The sequence below is a fragment of the Abramis brama genome (genome assembly GCF_963993115.1).
Source record: "Abramis brama genome assembly, chromosome: 22".
Lineage (NCBI taxonomy): Eukaryota > Metazoa > Chordata > Actinopteri > Cypriniformes > Leuciscidae > Abramis > Abramis brama.
This window is the reverse complement of record NC_139984.1, coordinates 12,763,998-12,787,012: the sequence shown is the minus strand read 5'-3', so window position 1 is coordinate 12,787,012 and position 23,015 is coordinate 12,763,998. Positions and strand designations below refer to the sequence as shown.

Below are 23,015 nucleotides of genomic sequence, written 5' to 3'. Positions count from 1 at the left end.
AAAGCAGAAGGACCAATTATGTGCATGGCTGGACATTAACTGCCCTCCTGAACCAAGATTAAAAAGCAATTACAGCATGTTAAGTATAGTAGAGTTCATTTTAACTCTGATTAGTGATTCCTGACACTCTAAGGTCATTCATATTCACTTTTAAAGGTAATTCGGGGAAGATAATACTAAGACATAGGGCCTACTCGGAAACCCTCTTAGTGTTGACCTCTGCTAGTTTATGTTCAGCTTGGGTAAGCAAAGTAAATTACACATCTTGTGAACGGTGAACAGCACCTCCAACCCCTGCCTGCAAAAGCGAGCAGAAAATCCCTAACATAGGTGTGCAAACATTAAGGCCTCTGAATTCTGAGCCAGAAGGATAAGCAGTTTGCAGCCGTGCACTCGTTGGTGTCCCACGGACCCTGCAGTTTAAATAGATTTGGTTTAAATGGCTTTAAGTGAGCACTCAGAGGGACCTGACATGGCTGCAGCTACAGTAATAATGAGTTTGAAAAGCTGTGGAAATGAGTGGAACTAACTGAGAGTACCCCAGTTTAAGTGCTGGAGTGGTATCCACTGCTTAGATTGCAAATGTTGGAGGATATCATGTCAAACCAAGCCAAGTTTATTTATAAAGCACATTTAAAACACCAAAAGTTGACCCAAAGTGCTGTAAAATAGGAAACAATATATAATTTATGGAAATCTAAAGACAAAAATTTAATAAAAAACAAACAAATAAATAAATAATGTACTGCCAGTCTGCCACACACTTCACTGTAAACATTTATTGTAATGTTAAGGGGTTCTATGTAGAATTCAGAAACCCTTGTTATTAGCAACACTAGTGGTCATTAAGTGAACTGCAGCCAGGAACTTATTGCTCGTGCTGGCACTCGTGCACATCACACGTACACGTACAAAAGACTGGACGTGATTCAATGCCCCATGTACTCACGAGTCACAACAAAGTTTTTTTTCTCTCTCGTTTTTTGCTTAAGATGTAAAAGAAGTTGGAAATACCTTTTCAGCGATACTGTTAAGAAGCATCCCGACGCCGTCCATGCTGCTGAGAGCGATACGATGAATGCAAGTAGCCTACTACTCGCTTTCCTCTCAATGACAAAATACGCACACAACAAAAATGACAGCAGTGAGAAAACTGCAGTTAAGAAAGCATCTGATCATAGTGATGTGGATATGTTTACACAAGCTACGCAATTCACCGGCATCACAACGACAGGTGAGGTAGGCTAATTAAAATTACACAGTAGCAAAATAGGCCATATTCGAGACCATAGACTATATCTGGCTATGTGAGACTATAGTTTGAATTAATCCCTTTCCCTGCATGATTCAGAAATTACAGAATAGATCTTTCGGCATTATCCTGAACCATGTGTTATTAAACGTAAGAGGCTCTCGGAGGCGCGTAAATGCCACATCCTTTTGATTTTCCTGACAAAAATGTCCTGAGTCGACGTCTTTTTAAGTTTCGTTACAGGCTGTTCGCATTAGCTATTAAAAAGCGAGTAAAGCATAATAGCCTACATGTAAAATGCTACCTGTAACAATATGATATTACCACAGAATAGTATGAACAATAGGCTACATATAATTGCAATTATGGTGTTCCAATTTTCAAATCTTTTCCTTTTCATATCTGGCCACTTCAAGTTACAATCAACATGCTCCCCCCTAATCTGAGGGCAAAGCATGTCATTCTTGGCGGTTTGTGGTTTGGGCCAAGAAAGCCAGAAATGAACTCGTTTCTGCAATCATTTGTTAATGAATTGCGAAGTCTTGAAAACCAAGGGTTACCTTGTCAGTGGAAAGGTGAAAAATCAGTAGTCCATGTTTACAGTTTGCTTTGCATTTGTGATTCAGTGGCTCGTTGTGCTGTACAGAATGTCAAGCAATTTAATGGAGAGCATGGTTGTAACTGGTGTTATCAAAAGGGTGAAGTTGTAGAAAAGGGTAATGGGTTTACAAGGGTGTATCCTTTGCAGTCAACGGAGCCAGAGCTGAGATCACACAAAAAACACACTAAAGATGCTCAGCAAGCTGTTGATTCTGGAACATGCATCTCTCTGTCCTAGCGTGTATCCCATATTTGAATAGGGTCCGCTTATTTGCTTCTCAGGCAAGCAAGATTGATCTTGCACTTGATCTTCTCAGGACCAGTAAGTCGAGTGCGGGGTCGGAGGCCGGAGTTCAGCCGGAGATCAAGAACTAGTAGCCGGTGTTGGGAGGCAATTGTCTCAGATGGAATCACCTTGGCATCTTGACCAGCTTGAAGTCGCGGCGTCGGATAAGCCAATAATCAATCTGGGTCGATCGTCCACCGCTGGTGTAGGTGGCGAGATGGGAGTCACGTTTCTTGAAGAACGTGTTGACAATGACCAGATCGTGGGCCTATGCGCAATTGAGAATTTGACCACCCCCTTCATTTCGGGTCCCATAGCCTTGTCCGCCGTGTACCTGCTCGTACCCTTCTCGCGCAGTCCCAACATGGCCATTGAGGTCGCCGCCGATCAGGAGATGTTCATTGATGTTGATTGATCGAAGATGATCGTCGAACTGACACCAGAATTCCTCCTTCTCGGCTTCAGTGCATCCGGTCTGGGGGGCATAGCAGGAGACCACCCTCAGGATCACAGACCCAGTGTTGATCATAATTGACATGAGGCGATCCGAGATGCGCTTGACCTCAACGACATTGTTGCGAAACTTCTCACTGACTATGGTCGCCACTCCATTTCGGTTGTTTGTCACTCCATAGCTTGTACCCTTCTCCAATGTCTCTCGCTTTGGCGCCTTTCCATTTTGTTTCTTGTATGCAGGCGATATCGACACGCCGGGTTCTCAATGAATCAGCCAATTCACAGGTTCTTCCGGTAAGCGTGCCAATATTGAGGGTTGCAAATCGTAGATGTTGGACTAACCGTTTCAGCTTGCCACGTCCTTGGGCAGGTAGCCCACGTCCACTTTTCGCGCCGTTTGGGCGGGGACGGCACGCGTCGCCTATTGGGGACGCCCTAGCATTCAGATCCAAATGTCGTTTAAGCATTGCAATTTTGATGCAACAGGAAGTTTCAATCAGCCGACGCGTCACACCGTCTGTCACTGACCACCCTCACCGTTAGCCCGATCAAATTAATCATCGGTTTCCGGCCGGCACCTCATGGAGGTGGTGATGGTATTTTGCCGGCCTGATTCTGGAACATGCATAAATTGCCGGCCTGATTCTGGAACATGCATAAATGGTGTAAAAGGTCCATCTCCTTTAACATGGTTTCTGGATTTGCATATGATTACATGCATGGCATATTACTTGATGTTTGTCGCCAGCTGACTGCCCTATGGTTTGACTCCAAATACCATACAGAGCTTTGGTACATTGGAAGAGAAATCGAGCAAATTGAAAGAAGGTTACTTGCCATTCAACCACCTGCAAGTATAACAAGACCACTGCGTTCAATTTCTTAATTGCGTAAATATTGGAAAGCTTCGGAATACAGACACTTTCTCTTATTTTACAGCCTTCCTTGTTTGTTTGGCATTTTACCCAGAAAATATCTTGACCATTTACTACTTCTAGTACAGGCTATATACATTCAATTCTCCTTCAAGATTAATTTATAGATGCGCAAGGAGAGGGTCATGCCTTCATTGATGTTATGAAAACAACAAGTAATGACATCAGCAAAGACAGAGAATCAGGGATAACAGCAACAAGCATTTTAAAAGAAAGAGGAATAGACTCAGTTGAACTTATCAAATACACAGACATACATTCAACCTGTGTCTAAGGACCTACTGTACCAGGTCTTGCAAATATATATATATATATATATATATATATATATATATATATATATATATATATATATATATTATTTTTTTTATATTGTTTTATTATTTTTTTTTGTTGCATCCAACCAAATAGATGGGAGTTGGATTAAAACTAAATAGCTGGATTTGCATCTTAATGTTATAAAATGTAAAAGTGTACAGTATACAGACTCATATCTCTTGAATGTTGAAATGTCTTGGATGTTTGCACAAATGCATCGTTTTGAAATGATTTAGAGTAATGGATTTTTTTTTATAATTGCCTATAATCTATTCTTACTCTTAATTGTATTCATTTATTTGTTAAGACTCATTGTTTATATTGCTGCCAACAGCCAGAGCATAATATATCAAAAATAGTTCCATGAAATGTACTTGAATCTAATTAAATACAAATTGTATGAATAAAACTACAGCAACTATCAGAGGTTTTTATTTATTTATTTTTCATTTTATATTTATTTATTTTTCATTTACAGGAAAAAAAACTCCTGCAAGAAAACATTTTGTTTCTGCGTGAGGTGTACAGCAGTATGTGCAGGACATTCCTTCATGTTTTAGAATGAAACCTTCAGTACAACAGAAACATGCAGGAACATCCAGGATTCCTGTAGGTTATTTTTGTAAGGGGTATGGTAAAATACTCCAAAAACTGTCACTTCACGAGTTCACACTTACAAATAAGTCAGATAGAATAAAAGCGTATTTGGCGTGCTGTCCGAGGAGAGGGCTCCGGGCTCGGTATTCTGCCTGAACCCAGAGTACTCCCTCCGTATTCCTGGCTGTAAAAGAATGAGCCAAGAGTGAGGAGTCGGGGTGGTGGAGGATTGCTGAAAAACTGTCAAGGAATATTGAGTTGACAGAGTGAATATATATATGCTTCTTCTCATGCTGATAGAGTAGACATAGTAATTGTTTGATGACAAGTAGATTGGACTGATTATCTGAACGTGCTCCTCCCGAACTTTGTTTATAAAACATCATATTTGGACACATTGTCACATCACATCTGATTATGCTGTTTATTCTTATTTTTGTAATCAGTCTTAAAAATGTATATTATACATTTAATATAAAATGTTTAAAAAATGTATTTATATAAACGATATATAAGTTAATGAAACAGCTATGAGCTGTGAAATTCACCTGTGCGAAAATGCCTCCCATAATGCCTGGAATTACCAGCTAAACTCTTACACGTGTGTGATTGCATTTTCAAGTATGTGTAGCATTGACACTAATTAAAGTTTTAAGTGTTCCCTTTTTAGAATAGAAATACAATCCTCATTCTCATGTTATAGTTGTCGTTCTAGTTTGTGATTTCGCGTTCCTGCCAGTGCACGTAGATGTGGCGCGCGCTCACCGCTTGATTAGGGAGGAGGGTGACGCGCTCACTCACGGAGTGTGTAGAAAAGTTTGCGTGTTGGTGTCACCCTGTTCATCTCTTGTGACAAGAGCCCGCTGGAGCTTAACATCGACTGAAATCAGGTAAGGCACGTTTATTTAACAGGTGCGAGAATGAATAATGCAAAGGATTGGTCATTTGTTGCACAATTCTTGATTTCAAAGTGTGTCACTCTAACTCTCATCCATCACACATGGGAATGAGTTAACTAATGGCATGTTAAATCATATCTCGAGAAACCACATTTGTTAATCCTAATTAATTACTTTTACAAAAAGAATCATGCCAGTGCACAACGTTATTTTAAGTGATTGCAAAACACCTCAGTCTTTTCTTTATTTCTGTACCAGTTAGGCTAGATAAGGTAGAAATAGCTCCTTAAGGTAACAACTGTACAGAACTGTACAGAAATAGCAGAATGTTACATTTGGAATAATAATATTGAAATAATACTGCAATATTGAAATATAATTAAATACTATATATATATATATTTTTTTTTAAACACAAGGCAAATAATTTACAAGTTACCAATGGTGGCATGTTTTTGGCCTTTTACTCCTCTGCAGTAATTATCTGCAATAATACAGTGAAATAGTGGAATAATTTTATTTAACTTTATTTAGTGTGTTAACCAGGCTGGATGGCGGAGCAAAGCATGTGTATTGTGTACGTTTGGGCTCTTCTCAGGCACACGAGAAAGAAGAGGTCGCTCAGGGCAGGGGCTATAGTTTGTTCTCTGAAGTCTGTCTATTCAGGCTGCTGCAGCTTTTCACAGAGAAATAGGTCGAACCTCTTTCATTGTGACCCAACTTGACTGGGAGCGGGTAATTGGCAAATCCAGAGACACTCAAATACCCTGCTGAGACCCTAATTTCAGACACAAGCTTTACATGAACACCACAAACATGCTGAAGTACAAATATAACAGTTCTTATTTTCATGCATGCAGCACAGAAAACCACTAAATAACATTTGAGAATGAAATGAGATTTGAGATGAGAAATATGGAAAAAGATCCCATCTTTATTTTTTACTGTAAAACATGTTTTGGTTGTCAACCTAAAATGTGCTTTAGGTGGTAAATTCTAAATTGAATGTAAGTCAGAAGTCAGATAAGATAAGAACTATATAATATTTAATTAAAGGAATACTTCACACAAACATGTATATTCAGATGTCACTTACACTCATGTTGTTCCAAACCTGACTTTCTTCTTCAGACATTTTGAAGAATGTCTCAACTGTTTTTTTATCAATGAAAGTCAATGGGGTCCAAAAAAGCAACATTGGACCATACCTGTCAACATTTGGGTACCAAAATACGGGAGACCTGGGGGGGTTTCAGTTCAACCACATGCGGTTTCATGTCATCTATACATTACACACCCCATCGCCAAATCATAGAAAAATTCAGTTAAGACAGTTGTATTCATCTTAACAATACACAATAAATCAATATACAGAAAAACAGATTTCTAAAATAAGGTATAGGCCACAAATCTGTGAGTACAGTTTGCAAAACTGAACAGGTGATGTTGTGTAATATTCAGTTACTGTAAGAAACTGTTCCAGCGGGTGGAGTTTACTGGTACTGAATATTACATATCACCTGTGTATAGCCTACTCCATTAACTGGAATGGATTTTCACTGTAACTGAATATTACATCCAAATATTGTTATAATCAATCAGCATATTGTTGTGTAACTTCACCTATTGGAACAGTATTTCACAATTTTTCACAGGAACTGAATATTACAAACAACTATTGCGAAAGAACGATTTACAAAACAACGATTGCGAAAGCGTGCACGGATTATGAATTTGTTCACTGTTACCTTGTACGTAGTTTTTTTTCCCTGTATAGTTCTATTTTGTTAATAAATTTTGCATTCTATTTTGGCTTTCTCGTGTGTCCCTATTTTTGTTGTGTCCCTTTTGAGCCACGGGGCGAAATGGGTACGGATTGAAAAACCAAAGCAACTGTACGGTTTACAAATCTGAGCACAGCTGAGACTTTTTCTCTGGTACTTTTGGCGTAGGATATTTATTTCCGTCAAGGTCAGGCTGCGATGTCAAATGTATTCCCAGGAATGACTGATGCGCTTTCCGCTTTTAAAGTTTTATAAAATAAGTAGGCCTAAGATATGGCTTGAATGGTTTAAAAGCATTAGCAAGAATAAAAGCACATCATATAATGTAACGCCATGCAGCCAAACGATGACAGAAAAAATTGGATGCTGCGTTAATTGCGTTAAATATTTACTTACCACTGAGTCTTTTCCCATTTCTACCAGTAGGCCTAACACTTATTCAACTTCCCGCATCTACTACCTGCGCAGATATCGACGGCACAACTGGGTTGTAGGTTGCCAGGTTGAGCTCACAAATGCGTTGAAATTTGTATGATGTGTTGATTGCGCGAGTAGGATGGGTTTCATACAAGATCTGGCAACTGGACAACCTTGGAATAATATATTGATGTGATTATTCATATAACAACGTTTGGGCCATACAAATTACGGGAGTTTCACGGGAGAAATAACAAAACGGGAGGGGGGCGGGAGATGGGTGTGAAATACGGGAGACTCCCGGGGAAAACGGTAGTGTTGACAGGTATGCATTGGACTCATTAATTTTCAAGTCATGGCCAAAAAACTGATCTATATAAATGACTGGATTGCTCATTGGCTCATTGAAGTCACTGGAAGTGTTCCAGGGGGCCATCTTACGATTCTCTACCGACAGACGGCATCATTGACTTACAGCCAAACTTTGCCCTAAAAATCGGATTTGCAGCATATCAGTCGCACATGAATTGTTTTTCAGATGTATGTAGCCTACATTAATTGATACTTTGAACGTTTTCTGTAATGTTTATGGTCTTTTTGAGCAGAATAATCGATATATAGAAATTGTTATGATGGGTGTGTCTACGGCACACTACCGACACACAGGTAACTGAACTAACGTGAATTTATGTACGTAATTATGCAGGAAATATTAAGCATGAACATTTATGGGATTTTTATCAAAAATTTATTTGAATATGCATTAACATACAATACCTTATAGAGGTACATCACCGTCGCCTGGAGTGACTGCGGTTACACCCACTGAGTGGCAAAAAGACTGAGTGGCAGCATTGGTTTTTAGTGTGAATGCCGGCGAAAAAAACACACAAAACACATCTAAAACGGGAAAGAGCTTTGAGATCGACTATATAAATAGATTTGACAAGAAATCTGAGGTAGCCTATATTTTTACAGACTGCCGAAAGCTACAGAACAGAGAAGAAAATGGATCGCTGCAATTCATAGAAACAACTGGACTGCAGGCAGCGAAACGTGAATTTGCAGTTATCATTTTGTCAATATGCTGAATTTTGGGGTAAAATATTGCAGTATATGCATAATTGGCAAAAAATTTAAATACACTGACAAAAATAAACTATACAAGTTCTAGGGCTGGACGATATGATGATATATATAACATTGATATGGATGATCACACGGATTTAGACCTACCTATATTGTATTTATATAAAGCGTTCACAGGCAAATTTGCTCTATGTATATCCCAGGTGTTGAAATCAGGCACATTAATGTCAGGAAACAGGATTCCTGGCTGCATGTCAATATCTATAGATCACTGGATCTTTGGTAAATTGTAAGGGACACTATATTGAGTCCAACCTTTAGTTTAAACTGATAATCGTTCGTTTTACTGGCATTTTCGCAGTTTCCCCTATTAAATCCAGTCATGCAGCAGCTCTTTTGCCACTCAGTCCGGCTGAGGGGGCGTGTTCCGCCGGGAAAGTGACGTCAATGCATGCCCTCTATTACTAAATTGCACTATACTACATTAAAAAGTTTTACCATGCATCATTGCTTGGAGCGACCGTATAAATGCTTGGAAATAAAGCTTCATGTCTTAAAATTCATATGCAGTCAGCATAATTTCTCTGAATAAGTTGTGAAGTGTGAATATTATTTCCTGATGTCTTTTTGTTGACTAACATCCACTTCAGACTCTTGGAAATCTTGGAAACCGTTAAAAAGCCACAGGTCAGCTCAAATGCCTTACAAAGTCTAAATCTGTATTCATAAATCATTGTGTCATATAAATGCTGATGTATCTCGTACGTCAGCTGATCTGATTTTTGCTACTGTAATGAAGAACGTAACTTTTAATAAGCAGGGGAAATTCCTGACTTTAAACCAATAACCATTTAAATGTTTAGGACGTTTACATTGTAAGAATGTACAGGGAGACCGATATAAAAACGCTGACTCGTTAGGTAATGTTTTCTCATAAAAATCGGATGATTTCCTATTTAATTCAATAGAATGTCAGGGAATACTAGGGAAAACCAATACGGTGGCGCAGTGGCTTCACTTTTTATGATGTCATGAGAAATCTAGTCATATAGATCAGTGGGCCAAAAAAAAAAAAAAGCTGAGGCATTTTTAAAACTAATTTTCTTTTGTGTTCCACTGTCACCATTAGGTTCTGTTTGTTTTCGTTAGTCACATGTGTTCTTTTGTTCTAGTTTCCCGCCACTCATCAGTTACCATGGACACTAACACCAGTCATTACAGCTGTTCGTTATTTTGTCTCATCGTCACAGTGTATTTAAGTTCCTCCTTGTCATTCAGTTGTGGTCTGGTATTGTTTGTGTTAGCACGCTGTCTTGGATGTTGGCTGTTTACTCTGAGAATTATATTAAATCTTATGTTATTGAATCACTGTCTTCATCTTCCTTGAACTAAGCGTTACATCCACATTCAAAAATATTAATTTAATTTAACTCATCAGAATAATTCAACCAATTTCAAATTCAAGTTATAAAAGATTCAACTAGACTAGATTTAAAAAAATAAATAATGCACAGCCAGTTTGTTTATACTTAAACATTAAAAGGGATAGTTCACCCAAAAATGAAAATTTTGTCATCATTTACTCACTCTCATGTTGCAAACCTGTGTTAGTTTCTTTCTTCTGTTGAACACAGAAGATATTTTGAAGAATGTTGGTAACCAGACAGTTGACGGTAGCCATTGACTACCATAGTAGGGAAAAAAATACTATAGAAATCAATGGCCATCTGTCAATTGTCTGGTTACCAACATTCTTTAAAATAAATTGAATACTTTTGTGTTCAACAGAACAAATTAAACTGGTTTGAAACAACATGAGGGCGAGCAAATGTTGACTGAATTTTCATTTTTGGGTGAACAAATCCCTCAAGACAAGAGAGCAATAAACCCACTTACAGAGCAAAATAATTCTCAAAGAAAATGTGCTTTATCCATCGAAAATGTGAAGAAACTACTCGGATTGTTGGGTTCAGTCATCATTAATCTCTATCATTATGTCCTGAAGCCATTCAACTGCCTCGATGCACATAAAAACCATATAAACCTGTAATCCAATTTATCAACATCTATCTAAACTCCACATTTCTCTGTACGTCTGCCGCCACCGGCAGATTTTCTCCTAGGTAATGTCTGTGTTTGGATTCTTGCACCGTCTTTGGGATAAACTCCTTTATGTGATTCCTGCTGTGGTGAGAATGGATTTGGGGTGATTTTGTAAAAGTCAGTGGGCAGTGGAGACTGTTTCTCAGTAAACACAGAGTTAATCCCATGAGGCACCAGGGCTGAGTGCCCACTTAATGTCTATTTAACATTTAGCCAGTCTCCAAGTGCAGGCTGTTCATTATGGACCTAATAGTCTTTGAAAATGCCTCTCTTTTCTTTAGTTTCAGTTTAGTTTTTTGTTTTTTTGGTCTTAAGCATCTCCAACCTATTTATAGCAACAAAACTGGAAGAGAAAATCTAAAATTGAAAACTCATTGTCCTAGTGTGGTGTAGGTTTCTATAGGGCTTTGCTATGCAGTTGCTAAGATGTTGTGCGTGTCTTAGGCACATTATTTTGAAATAGGGAGTTCAGGGTTGTATAAAGGGTGATAGTGGTTGCTTATAATGACTCACATCAATTTTACTTGAAGGTAATTATATAGCAGGGCCTGAACAGGCTTATTGGCTCGCTGTGAGATTGTTTTGAACACAATTTTAAATGTTCATGAAGTTACACCATCACAATATAGTAATTATTATTTTATTATATTATATTTTGACCACTGAATAGGGAATGTCCCTGGCAGATTCAGAAATTTGGTCACCTCAACTTATACAATGAATTGTCTTATCTAAGATATAAAGCGAGCCAGGACATTTTTTATTTATTTAGTTAATTAGTTTAGGTTAGTTTAAGTGTAAATTCCTCGATTTATACAAACCAAAAGAGTTTCCTCTAGGTTACTATATATGTGTTGTGATGACTAGAGGTTGACCGATTGATTGCTTTTGCACCTATAACCAATCGCTGCAACAATTGGTTTTCGTTAAAAAATTGTTTTTCGTCGATTTTTAGTCAATTATGTTGGTATGTTCAACTCAGACAATCAAGTAAATGATATTCAGTGATTTTATTAAGTTAATAAAGTTAATTATTACTGTGATATTTATTAAGCCACTGAATTATTTTATAGAGTGAATATTTGTTATCATTCAGTATCTATTTATTTAAAAAAATTATTGGTTGATTAATCGGTTATCGGCCAGTGTGGTCCATAGTTATCGTTATGAATAAAATCCACTATCGGTCGACGTCTATGACGCATTAACAAACGAAAATCCTAGCTTGAATTGGATATTCAGACAATGCAAGTATTCCATCTTGTTAGTATTCCAAAGTTAGTAAAAGGATGGAGTCTTTTTAGGATTTTCAAGCAAAATCTTGCTTTTACATACGGCTTTCTCTCAGACAGGTCTGGTGTATAGTGCTGACAGTGTCCTGCTGTGGGCTTCACAGTCAGAGCTCTGTGTCCACTGGGGCCTGTTAGGGAACTTTTCCCTCCAGGACAGTGAGCGTTAACAATAAAGAGGTTCTCTATTTTTCATTCTTCATATGAATATGAATCATCATTGAGCCTCTCTTTCCAGACCATTTGTGAAGAGTTGGTTATTATCTTGAGATCGGGTGTATTTAGTTCCTTAGTATGGTCTGCATGTTATGTAGATCTCTGGTTTTGAATGCTTGGATGTCAATAATATTTTTAGCTACTGTTGGGCGTTCTGAAGGCTTGTTTTGCAGCATTCTTCCTTCACATTTGACCTTCTTGTGCAGCTTGATATATGCACAAGAAGTATTTGCAAGTATTTGTGTGTAAAGAGTTGTACTTTTCTGACGAAGTAAACTTGCTCGGTAGTTCACTTGGTACAACATTACATTTGTAATCTGGAGTCCTGAGATACTTGAGTCACTATAAAGATCAAAGACTTGTAGAAGCAAGCTAAAATAGCATGATTGCATAAATGCGTAAATGTGCTTTTTAATCTCACATTTGCTTTTGTTAACACTGTCGGTTAGATTTAAGGTAGGGTTTAGTGTAGGTGGCACCGCACGTTATTTTCAAATGCAATAGAGTTCAAGTTTCAAGTTTATTTATATAGCACTTTTAAAAACAACCATAGTTGACCAAAGTGCAAAAGCTCTGATCCAGCCATATTTTTAAATCTGTCAGGTAGTTAAGCAATGGCTGAATTGAGACTTTGTCATTTGTTTTGACAGGGAAATAGATTTGTACATCATCCGCATAACAATGGAAGGGAATATTGTGTTTTTTGAAAATGGACCCCAAGGGCAACATGTATAGAGAAAACAGCATGGGACCCAATATGGACCCTTGGGGGACGTACAGTATTAACCTTTTAGCGCCACTCACTGGGCATTCATTTCTGAACTTATGTGATTTGTTTGCACAACAACAATAACAAACATAATAAAATGTAGCCAGATTCACATTTATCTGTTTCAGATCAAACTGGACATGCTTTTAGTCCCACTCACTGTACATTTCACTTTGAATGTGTTACGAATCGTGTAAGAAGCAACATAATATTATTTTGCACAAATGTCAAATTTTTCTAATGAGTCTGCGTGGGTTGTGATACCTAGATAGCAGGGTGTCTGACAGCTGATATAATGCTGATTTATATAATTAAAATGTAATTACAATTTGATTTGCACACAGACCTGATGAAATTAAATGAAAACTGACATTACACTTACAAAAAGTTACACATTTGTTTACTATCCATTGTCAGTAGAACTTGGCAGGGAGTTGGGAGATAAAACTCTTCTGTTAATCGGTAATCGACCAATGTTAGTAATTGCAAAAATGGCCAAATATCGGCCCATCACTGGGGCTGACCAATACTGCATATGGGTCTAGCACTAGACTAGTTCAAGACTAGTTTGAACTATTTTAAATTTGACGGGATGCTCAAAAAACAGTACTCGTCGATCATCATGACCTAATCACAGTTTTCAATGTCTATCCATGTAAACGTTACATACAAACTCCTACGAATACTAATAACATCACCCTGGATTTATCGTACATTTCACTTTCAGTGTACCAACAGTCATTTTTACTATCAAACTCCTTGGAGTAAGTGTTACATTGATGTTCTGTCATCAAAGTGAGTTGATGGAAATGGGGTTGTGACTTCTCCCGCTGACCGCAGCTAATGCAATTACCATCTCGCATGGTTTCCGCGGCTTTCCATGGCACTTCTGAGGAGAGGAAACAATATTCTATAACGATGCCACCCATTGAGCGAGAGGACAAGAACGATCTGGGCTCGAAACATGCACGCAATATACAAATACACACACATACAAAAGACACCCACTCCCAACGTCCTATACACTCTTTGCAACCCACTTGAAAAACGTCCTCCCCATTGACAGGCACAATGGCTCACATTCCTCCAAAGTGCACATACTGTAGACATGGTTTGCTGGCACTTGTAGTGTACTTCAGTTCAATTCAGCCCATCTCACACGGCTCAACAGAGCTCTCACTGTGTGTCCCGATATAGCTTTCTCGCTCACACTTCCCTCTGAGGCCACTCATGACAGTCTCAAAATAATCCCCTTTCCCCAGCCACCCACCTACCCATATTGACAATGTTCCTCTTACACTGGAACATGAAGTAAATACGTTTTCCATTTGTGCCACATACATCCTCCTCCTCCTCCTCTCATCTTTGGCGTGATTCATATGACTCAGTCGAATCCATTGAGGGTACAAAAACAATAATTTGACAGTCACACTCTGGTTCAAATGAAAGACTGTGGATTCAGATGCTATTTCTCACATATTGCCCAGTGGGAGCAACACAAATGTCAGTAATCACAGAACAGGAAAAGTATGAGGAACATGGCTGCTACTGTGAGATGTTTTTACAGGTTAGTGCAGGTTATTTGAGGTGTGACATGGTTTATATTAGATCAAGAAAGCTTAACACCACATTAATGTTAAAGCGTGTGAAAGGAGCCAAATGTTGCTTAGATTTTTTTTTCTTTCATGAATCTTTTTTTTATTTTTTTTTATCATTTTGGGTCTGTTCCCCAGATCTGTTTCTTTTCTATCAAGCTGAATAAGATTCTCATGCTAATGAGGCCCCTCTCTGGGGTCCCTCTTCTCAATCTAATCTCACTAGCACCTCCTGAAGTGTGTGTCGCTCGCAGCCCCTCAACACCTATATTCACTTTCCTGTCGGATAACAGGACGCGTTCTGGGATAATCAGAAGCAGTTATTAAACGTTTTTACATGTTCTATTGCTTAAAATTCCAAGCATAATTTGTGCACATCTAAAATGAAGCCGGAGAAGACATGTTTACTGTGTTTTTACTATGGTTAAAGGTGCCGTAGAATTTGAAATTTAATTTATCTTGGCATAGTTAAATAACAAGAGTTCAGTACATGGACATGACACAGTGAGTCTCAAACATCATTGTTTTCTCCTTCTTATTTAAATCTCGTTTTTGAAAAACACCCCTGAAAAATAGGCGAATCTCCACATAACACCGACTGTGACGCAACAGTCAGGATCATTAATATGTACGCCTCCCAAAATTTGCGTATGCCAGCCCATGTTCAATACCAGGCGGAACTGCGCCCTCCCAGGATCTAAGGTTAGGCTACTTTCACTTTTAAAAATTCATCATAACCGCGCGCGCGCGCGATCTGCTTGCAGTCGTCGAGATGGATGCATGTGTATCTGAAGAAAATATTGTGAAAGGCTTTGCTGCATTTTCGTGTTGGATAGCCGCAAATGTGGAACTTCATCGCCGAGGAAGCACGCAGATAACTGTGGTAACAAAGCAGTTCTATCGAACAGTATTTTTCAAATTTAACACTGTTAAGTGTGGTGTGCAGGCAGGGGCGCAACTACCCAGTGTCAGAGGGGTATGCAGCAACAATTTTGGCGCCCCCCCCCCCCCACAAAAAAAAAACAAAGAAATAAATAACTGTGCCATGTGATGAGTGAGGAACGAGTGGTAGTTAACAGATGACATAAGTACAAAATTGTCATTTATTAATAAAATTGAACTATACTTCACAGTGATGAATACACTTTTGTGCTTTTTAATGTTGAATTCATCAATCTGGATACTTTGAGAGTTCAAATTAAAAGCTATAACCCATATTCAGTGTGCAAATTAAACAAAGAAAAATTCAAACCTTTTTTAGTAACAGTGTCTGTCTACATTACACTACTACATAATAATAGTTATAATATTAATTCCATGATAGTAATAGCCATATATTGTAAAACAAATGCACTAAAAAATAAAGGAAACTTTCATAATTAGTTTTGTACTAATTTCAATACTTCACATTAAAGATGTGATTGGACAAGCCCAGTGTCAATCAAGAAAAGAACCAATGGGCCGCTGATCTACGTGTTTAATGAAAAATGTCACACACAAAAAAAAAACTAACGCTGACTTATTTTTATTTTTTTTACCAATGCATTACAACGGCACTAACCCAGCGCCGCCAATAAAACAAAACAAAACGAATGGGCCGCTGATGTACGAGTTTTATGGGCTGTTAAGACAAAGACAAAAAAAAAAGCCTATTAGATGTATCGGCCCAAAAAGCACGTCGGCCCACCGGGAATCTCTAGCCTACATGCGTTGACGTCACACTTTAAATCCTACCTGTTGCCTTTGACCATCCACTTATTTAGCTGTTGGCACATCAGCATGCCATCTCCTTTTCCCTTTTCCTATTTTTAGTCCCGACAGCTTTTTTGCTTTATCCATCTTTTTCGACTCGTACCTGCTCGCTCAGCGCTCACGGCGCCCCCGCCTGCTCGCGATACCCCCCCCCCCCCATGTCAAAATTCTATGATGGAATCTTATGAATATCTTACTCTAGCCTGTTAGTCCTCTAAAAAGTTATATAACATTGAGGAAATGCAGAAATTATTTATAAAACGCACAACAGCAGCTACGTATAAATTAAATTGCCATCGCTTTGGCGCCCCCCTGGTGCTGCGCCCCTATGCGCCGCATATAGCGCATACCCACTTTTTGTGCCACTGTGTGCAGGGCGTGTTTGAACCCAAAATTGTCAGATGTAGGCTAGACGAAATTGCGTGGCAGATATAGTGTTGTAGCCGCGTCTGTTCAATTGGTAAAATGTGATAAGGCTACTCAGTTTTGTGGTAACGTTAGCCATGTTCTTCATGTACCGGCCTTTTTACAGCTTCGGCTGAAGTTGTCCTTGTGTTAATTGTCGTGTAATAACTTCTGTATGACCTGGCAATAAACATTTTTGTAATTGTGTCTATAATGTGATTGGCTAAACTTATTTTATTTCGGGTGCGGGTCGGGTGTCGGTTCTATTTTAAGCGGGTCGGGTGCGGATTTTAATTAGTGCTGCTGTCGGAAAACGGGTAGGATGCGGTTTGAAGCACTGCGGGTACAAAAATCGGATTTACAAAATCGGACCCGTGCAGGACTCTGATGTACGGTTGAACGCCTAATCTCTCCATTGTCACGCTGGACATCAGGGACCTTTTTGCTGTCACTCTGAGCTACTGTTATGAGCCCGCAGTGAAACAGCCAATCAGAGCAGAACTCCTCATTACTATTCATGACCCTTCCAAATAAGGTAAAAACAGACCATTTCATTCTAGGGCCAATTTCTAGGGTTGAAAATGGACCTGTAAAACCATATCTGGACATTTTAAATGCCCTTAAATAAGCCATACCCTCTATGTAGATATCAGAGACAAAATTAAAATATTATTTCAACACATTCTAGGGCACCTTTAAGTGTTGTTCTTCGGCACAATGCAAAGCCAAATAAATACATTTTTCAGACACATTAAAGTATAATTCAGCTGATGTTCAAACATAGATATGGTAAGATTTTTTTTTTTTTTTAAAGACAAAAATTAATACTTTTATTCAGTAAGGACCATATGCATTCAATTGATCAAAAGTAACATTTATAACATTGCAAAAGATTTCAATAAAAACAAGTAAAAGCAAAAAGCAAATCAACATTAGAATGATTTCTGAAGGATCATGTGACACTGAAGACTTGAGTAATGATGCTGAAAATTCATCAGATGATTAAATTACATTTTACAATATACTAAAGCAGAAAATAGTTATTTTAAATCTTTCTCTTCTGAATGGTAGTCTATTTGACTTTGAACATGGCTCATCCAGTCAGATTTTAGTCGAAATAGTTTTTTTTCCCGTTATTTTATTAAACCTTGAATAAAATAAACCTTATTTTATTAAACTCATGAATATCACATGCTCAATGCAGTACTCAGAACAGATGTTCAACTCATTCGACTTCAAATGATCAATAAATCTTTTTCTATTCATGTACCACAAAATGTTACAAACAACTTCCTGTCTAAAGCTTTTTTCAGTCATTGAAATAAATATATCCTGAAGGCAGACAAAGACCGGACTTATCAAAACATTGGGTCTTTTCATAGTTCCGCTACTCATTAAAAGAAGATTACGCATCTTAAATACACACCTTTTTATCACCTTCATAAATAAAAACTGAATATAACTTAAAAATCTCTTGATTTAATTTTGTAATGTGGAATTTAATTGTATTTAAAATTATAATAATAAACTCTGTATATTTTTGAATCATACCGCTGCATTTATGGGAACTACATTACACAATAAGTGTGGATTAATTTCTTCACAGTCCTTGCCTCTCTGAAGATTAAGTGTCCTCTTTAGGTGAAGTGTGGATGTTGTTTGGGAATATGGTTGCTGGGCTGGGTGTTTTCCTCAACAAGCTGTTACATGTGGCAAAAATGATAACACTGCTGTAAAGCCTCAGGGATTTCTGATTACTCACCACTCTCATTCTCTCCCACAGAGCCTGATGCACGCACGCACGCAGACACACACCCTTTGCATATACAATGCATGCAGATACACGCCGACTCACTCGTGTGTTCAGAGTATATTTTGAGACAAAGGTATAAAATACCTTTTGAGTTGAAGTGTGTAACGCATATTCTTCCATTGTCTGAGCAGAATTATCACTGAGCTGTCATTCAAAAGCAAGTTTCTGTGATAAAATGAAAGGAAGATTCCAGGTGTAGTGGTGAGCAAATGTTCAAGCTTCAATCATCAAAGTTTTTTTTTTCTTTTTCTTTACAATTGCTAGGACCAATTTTTCAATACTTGGGTCACTTTTGTGATCAAAACAGCAGTCTATGGATTATTTATCATTCAATAACTACATCTTTCACAACCTCCACCAAAACTCTATGTACATGCAGGCCAATTTTCACATTGATCTTTACATGATCTTTTCAAAACTATTAAACTAGATCAAAACCTAACATAATACAAAACTGAATAAGACAGAATTTGTTACATTTAGTAATACCATATTGAGAAAAGTAATAACATATTGAAATATATTCCAAATCTTAAAAAAAAAAAAAAAAAACCTACACCGGTGTCAGGTTCGTCTTTCAATTTCATTATACAAAAGGATAAACTTAATTTTGAACTGTATGTAATGCAAACATGGATCAATATAACAAACTGCAGTGAATTCTAAAAAGTTGAGAGTGTCTGTCAAGTTTTGGTTTAGTTTCTGTTTTCATGGACTTTTAGTTTGTATTCCCTTGTTTTGCATGTGTTCAGTTCCTGTTTCGCTGATTGTTTCTGGTTACTGATTATGTTCACCTATGTCTTGTTTGGTTTCTCATTTGCTCTGGTATTTATTGCCCTATGTTTCTATCTCAAATTGTCCGTTATTGTCTTTGTTTACAGTTTATTATTATTATTATTATTATTTTTTTATATTTTTTTTACAATCAATAGGACACATTTCTCAATACTTAGGTCACTCTTTCAAAACTCTTCACACAGTTCTTTAGCTGAAGCTTGTGTTTTACTCCTGGCTGTGGAAAATATAGAAAATGGACAAGAACGAAATTTCTTAATCTTCACTGACTCAAAATCCTGGCTTCAGGTACTTGAATCTGTGTAGACTGATCATCACATAATTATAATTATATTAGCTTAATTAGATCTTTTACGCAAGGAAAATCTTTTTCTGCTGTGTTCCAGGTAATATTGGTTCATCTGGTAATGAGAAAATAGTCATCACTGCAAAGGAGGCTCTCAACTTATTTCAGTGTAAAATTCCACCCTCTGATCTCAGACCTGTAACAAACTCTTATATTAATAACATGCCGTAGATCTAATTTCAAATCTAGGTATGATTAAGTTGTTTCCCGTATAGGTCATACAAGACTTACACATGGCTATTTATTAAAAGCCAAAGAACCACCATCATGCCTTCTTTGTCAAACTACAATTACTGTTAAACATATTTTACTGGACTGCACTGTTTTAATGTAAATAGACAACGGTTTTATTCAGAGATATGTTTAACTGATGTATTTAAAAAAAGTATCACCTGAATGTATTTTAGAATTTCTGTCTAGTATTAACCTTTAATGTCTTATATAGCTTTTTTTTAATTGTATGACTTGTTGTTTATTCTGTTTTCGCCATGAAGATAGCCTTGGTACTGACATGGTGGTCAAAATTAATAACAGTTCTTCTATCTAACTTTTAACTTGGTAAAGCAGATCATTTCCAAAACACTTTATACATGTACATGTCACAAATCAACCCATACTTCCATAATTGTGCTTTTCCACTACTTGGCACGACTCGGCATGGCTCGGCTCGCTTTACTTTGGCTCGGTTTGCTTTTCCACTGCAGTTTAGTACTGCTTCAAAGTGGGTGGGATTATAGACTGATCGTTATAGTTTCGCCGCCTCTACTGCCGTGACATCATCGTAAACGTGACACAAACAAACACACAACAGAAGCAATGGAGCATATCGATGGAATGGTGTTCTTGATTCTCGGCATGTGGATATTTTTCACTGGCCTGGTCCTACCAGACTCTCGTACATTTCATTTGTACAGAGAGTCTGGCCACTCTCCATTGACAAGCGTTAACTTCCTTGAAGGCGGGTACTCTGTTGAAATTTACTATTGGATCTGCCCAGAACCACTCTGGATCTGCCATAACCAATCACTAACGACTGGTCGTGACGTAACCCTACAACTCAAACTAGCGCACAACCTCAACGTCATCATTCTCAGCCACTCCCTCTGTTCGCTGATTGGACCGGTAAAAATTTTACGAATATACCGCAAACCTAGACGGAGTACTGAAGGAAAATGAAAATTGAGCGGAAGTACGTAGGAGGGCGGAGCCAGGCTAGTTTTTCACTGCAAGATGAAGAAGTTTGTTTCTAGTGGGTTTGGTGTCTCGTGTTGCAAATCCAATGACGCTGGTAGTGACGATTCTCTCTGACCAATCTGTGATCTGCGGTGTTTACACGTCACATTTTAGTATCGGCACGGCTCGCTTGGAACCTCAACTGAGGTTGTACTATTTAAGTGAGCCATACCGAGCATTATGGAGCCGTGCCAGGCAGTGGAAAAGCACCAAAAAGTGAGCCGTACCAAGCCGTACCATGCAAAGGAAAAGCAAAATAACACTAGCAAAAAAAAGGTCATCCAACAAACATACTTTATCACGATTAAAACAATGGCCTAAAAAACATCAACTACAGGTAGCATTAAAATATTTTCTTTTGCAATTTAAAAACAAACAAAACAAGAATGACACTCTCTACTGTTTATAATTCACTGCAGTATGTGTTACATGGTCAGTGTGTTTATATTACAAAACACAATTATTAAATTATTATTAAGTTATTCCCCTTTTGTCTAGATGGCAATGAAGTTGAGAGAATAACACAATAAAGTCCACAACAATGAACAATAACGAAAACAGTCTTTATTCAAAAAAATCCAACTAAAGAACACACAGATAACAAGAGAAAGTTTAGCAAAATAACTATGTTTAACCTAAAGACGAAAGTAATCAACAGAAACTGAAACAGGTGTGCAATTCAAATCAGTAACCATAAAAAACAAACTAGTGGTTGGAAAATGAGAACAAAGGAAACAGGAACTAGAATTAAACCATAACAGAACACGTTACAGTACAGCTCCTCATGAGGCGTATCCTCATGTTGTAGCAGTCAAACTGAGGGAAGGAGGGGGCTCTGGAGGAGGATGTGGAACAGGAGAGGAGCGTAATCTGTCAGGTGCAGGCAGAACATTCAATGGAGGAGTGGAGGGAGGGAGGAGCCAAGAGCAGGAGGTACCAGGCAAGGACCCGAACCACGTCGAGGGAGGGAGGAGTCATGGTAGTGATTTGGCAGTTGACACCAGGGGGACTACGAATGATGGAGATAGCCAAAGGAAGTGGAGCCCTGGGCGCAGAAAGAGAGCACATGGGACTGGGCGACACCGATGGTCCTGGAGGCCAAGGTCTGGCAGAGTGAGGGAGGGAGGAGCCAAGGCGGAGCCGACAGGTTGACGGGCCGAGGTGGAGTGACGGGATGAGTGGTTGGAGGCGGAGCCGGGGGATTCTCTTGACTGGGCGAGCTGTAGACCGGAAGACCTGAGGCAGATCCACAAAACAGTGTGACATTAGAGAAGTTAAGGGGCTGAAGGGAATCAGCAGAGGTGGGGCTGAGGAACTGGCTGTTTTAGGAAGAGGAGGTGGGAGACTGAGGTTGGATGGGAACTCTGGAGACACAGGAGACTTTGAGCTGGGTGGAACCAGTGGGGGCACATGAGACTTTGAAATGGGTGGAACCAGCGGGGGCACAGGAGACTTTAAAGGACAAATCCAGTGAAAAATGAACCTAGGGGTAATTAACACATGGTTACCGAGTCGATCGTTCCCTGCGATGCGTTTTCATGAAAATCGAATGTATAGAGTTTTATCTTTAAAAACAGATTAGCTCATAACAGTAGTATATGGGGCACAGAGTAAGTAAAAATAAATCGCTAGTTAATACCACTAACAAATCGAGCCACGAACGCCGTCGATAGGATAGCTGGTCGATAGGAATTACGTTTGTGAAATCTAACGTAGCACGGCGTTCGTGGCTCGATTAGTCGAGACTGTTTTCCAAGATGGCTCCTGCATGTCAACGCGTAATGTACTGTCTTTATAAAGTATCTTCTTATTAAACTGTCTGTACACTTACAAAGTTCTCAATGCTTCGGTTTGTATGTAAGGACCCTCATTATGTTACCGTGTTAGTGTGAGGCTATTTTGAGCCTTGTTAGTGGTATTAACTAGCGATTTATTTTTACTTACTCTGTGCCCCATATACTACTGTTATGAGCTAATCTGTTTTTAAAGATAAAACTCTATACATTCGATTTTCATGAAAACGCATCGCAGGGAACGATCGACTCGGTAACCATGTGTTAATTACC

At 38.4% G+C, this 23,015-nt stretch overlaps 1 protein-coding gene across 7 annotated transcripts in view; it reads left to right on the top strand.

Moving 5' to 3' along the window:
• Positions 1 to 5,149: 5,149 nt before the first annotated feature.
• The window catches only part of chl1a (cell adhesion molecule L1-like a), a 66,526-nt gene continuing 48,660 nt past the window's right edge, over positions 5,150 to 23,015 (top strand). For 3 of the 7 annotated variants that reach the window (XM_084098684.1, XM_084098685.1, XM_084098682.1), the window contains exon 1: positions 5,219 to 5,334. The gene's annotated coding sequence lies outside the window, so the exon portion shown is untranslated. Of the gene's footprint in view, positions 5,335 to 23,015 lie in introns of all 7 variants that reach the window. The other 4 variants (XM_084098686.1, XM_084098689.1, XM_084098687.1 and 1 more) reach the window with 4 other exon arrangements.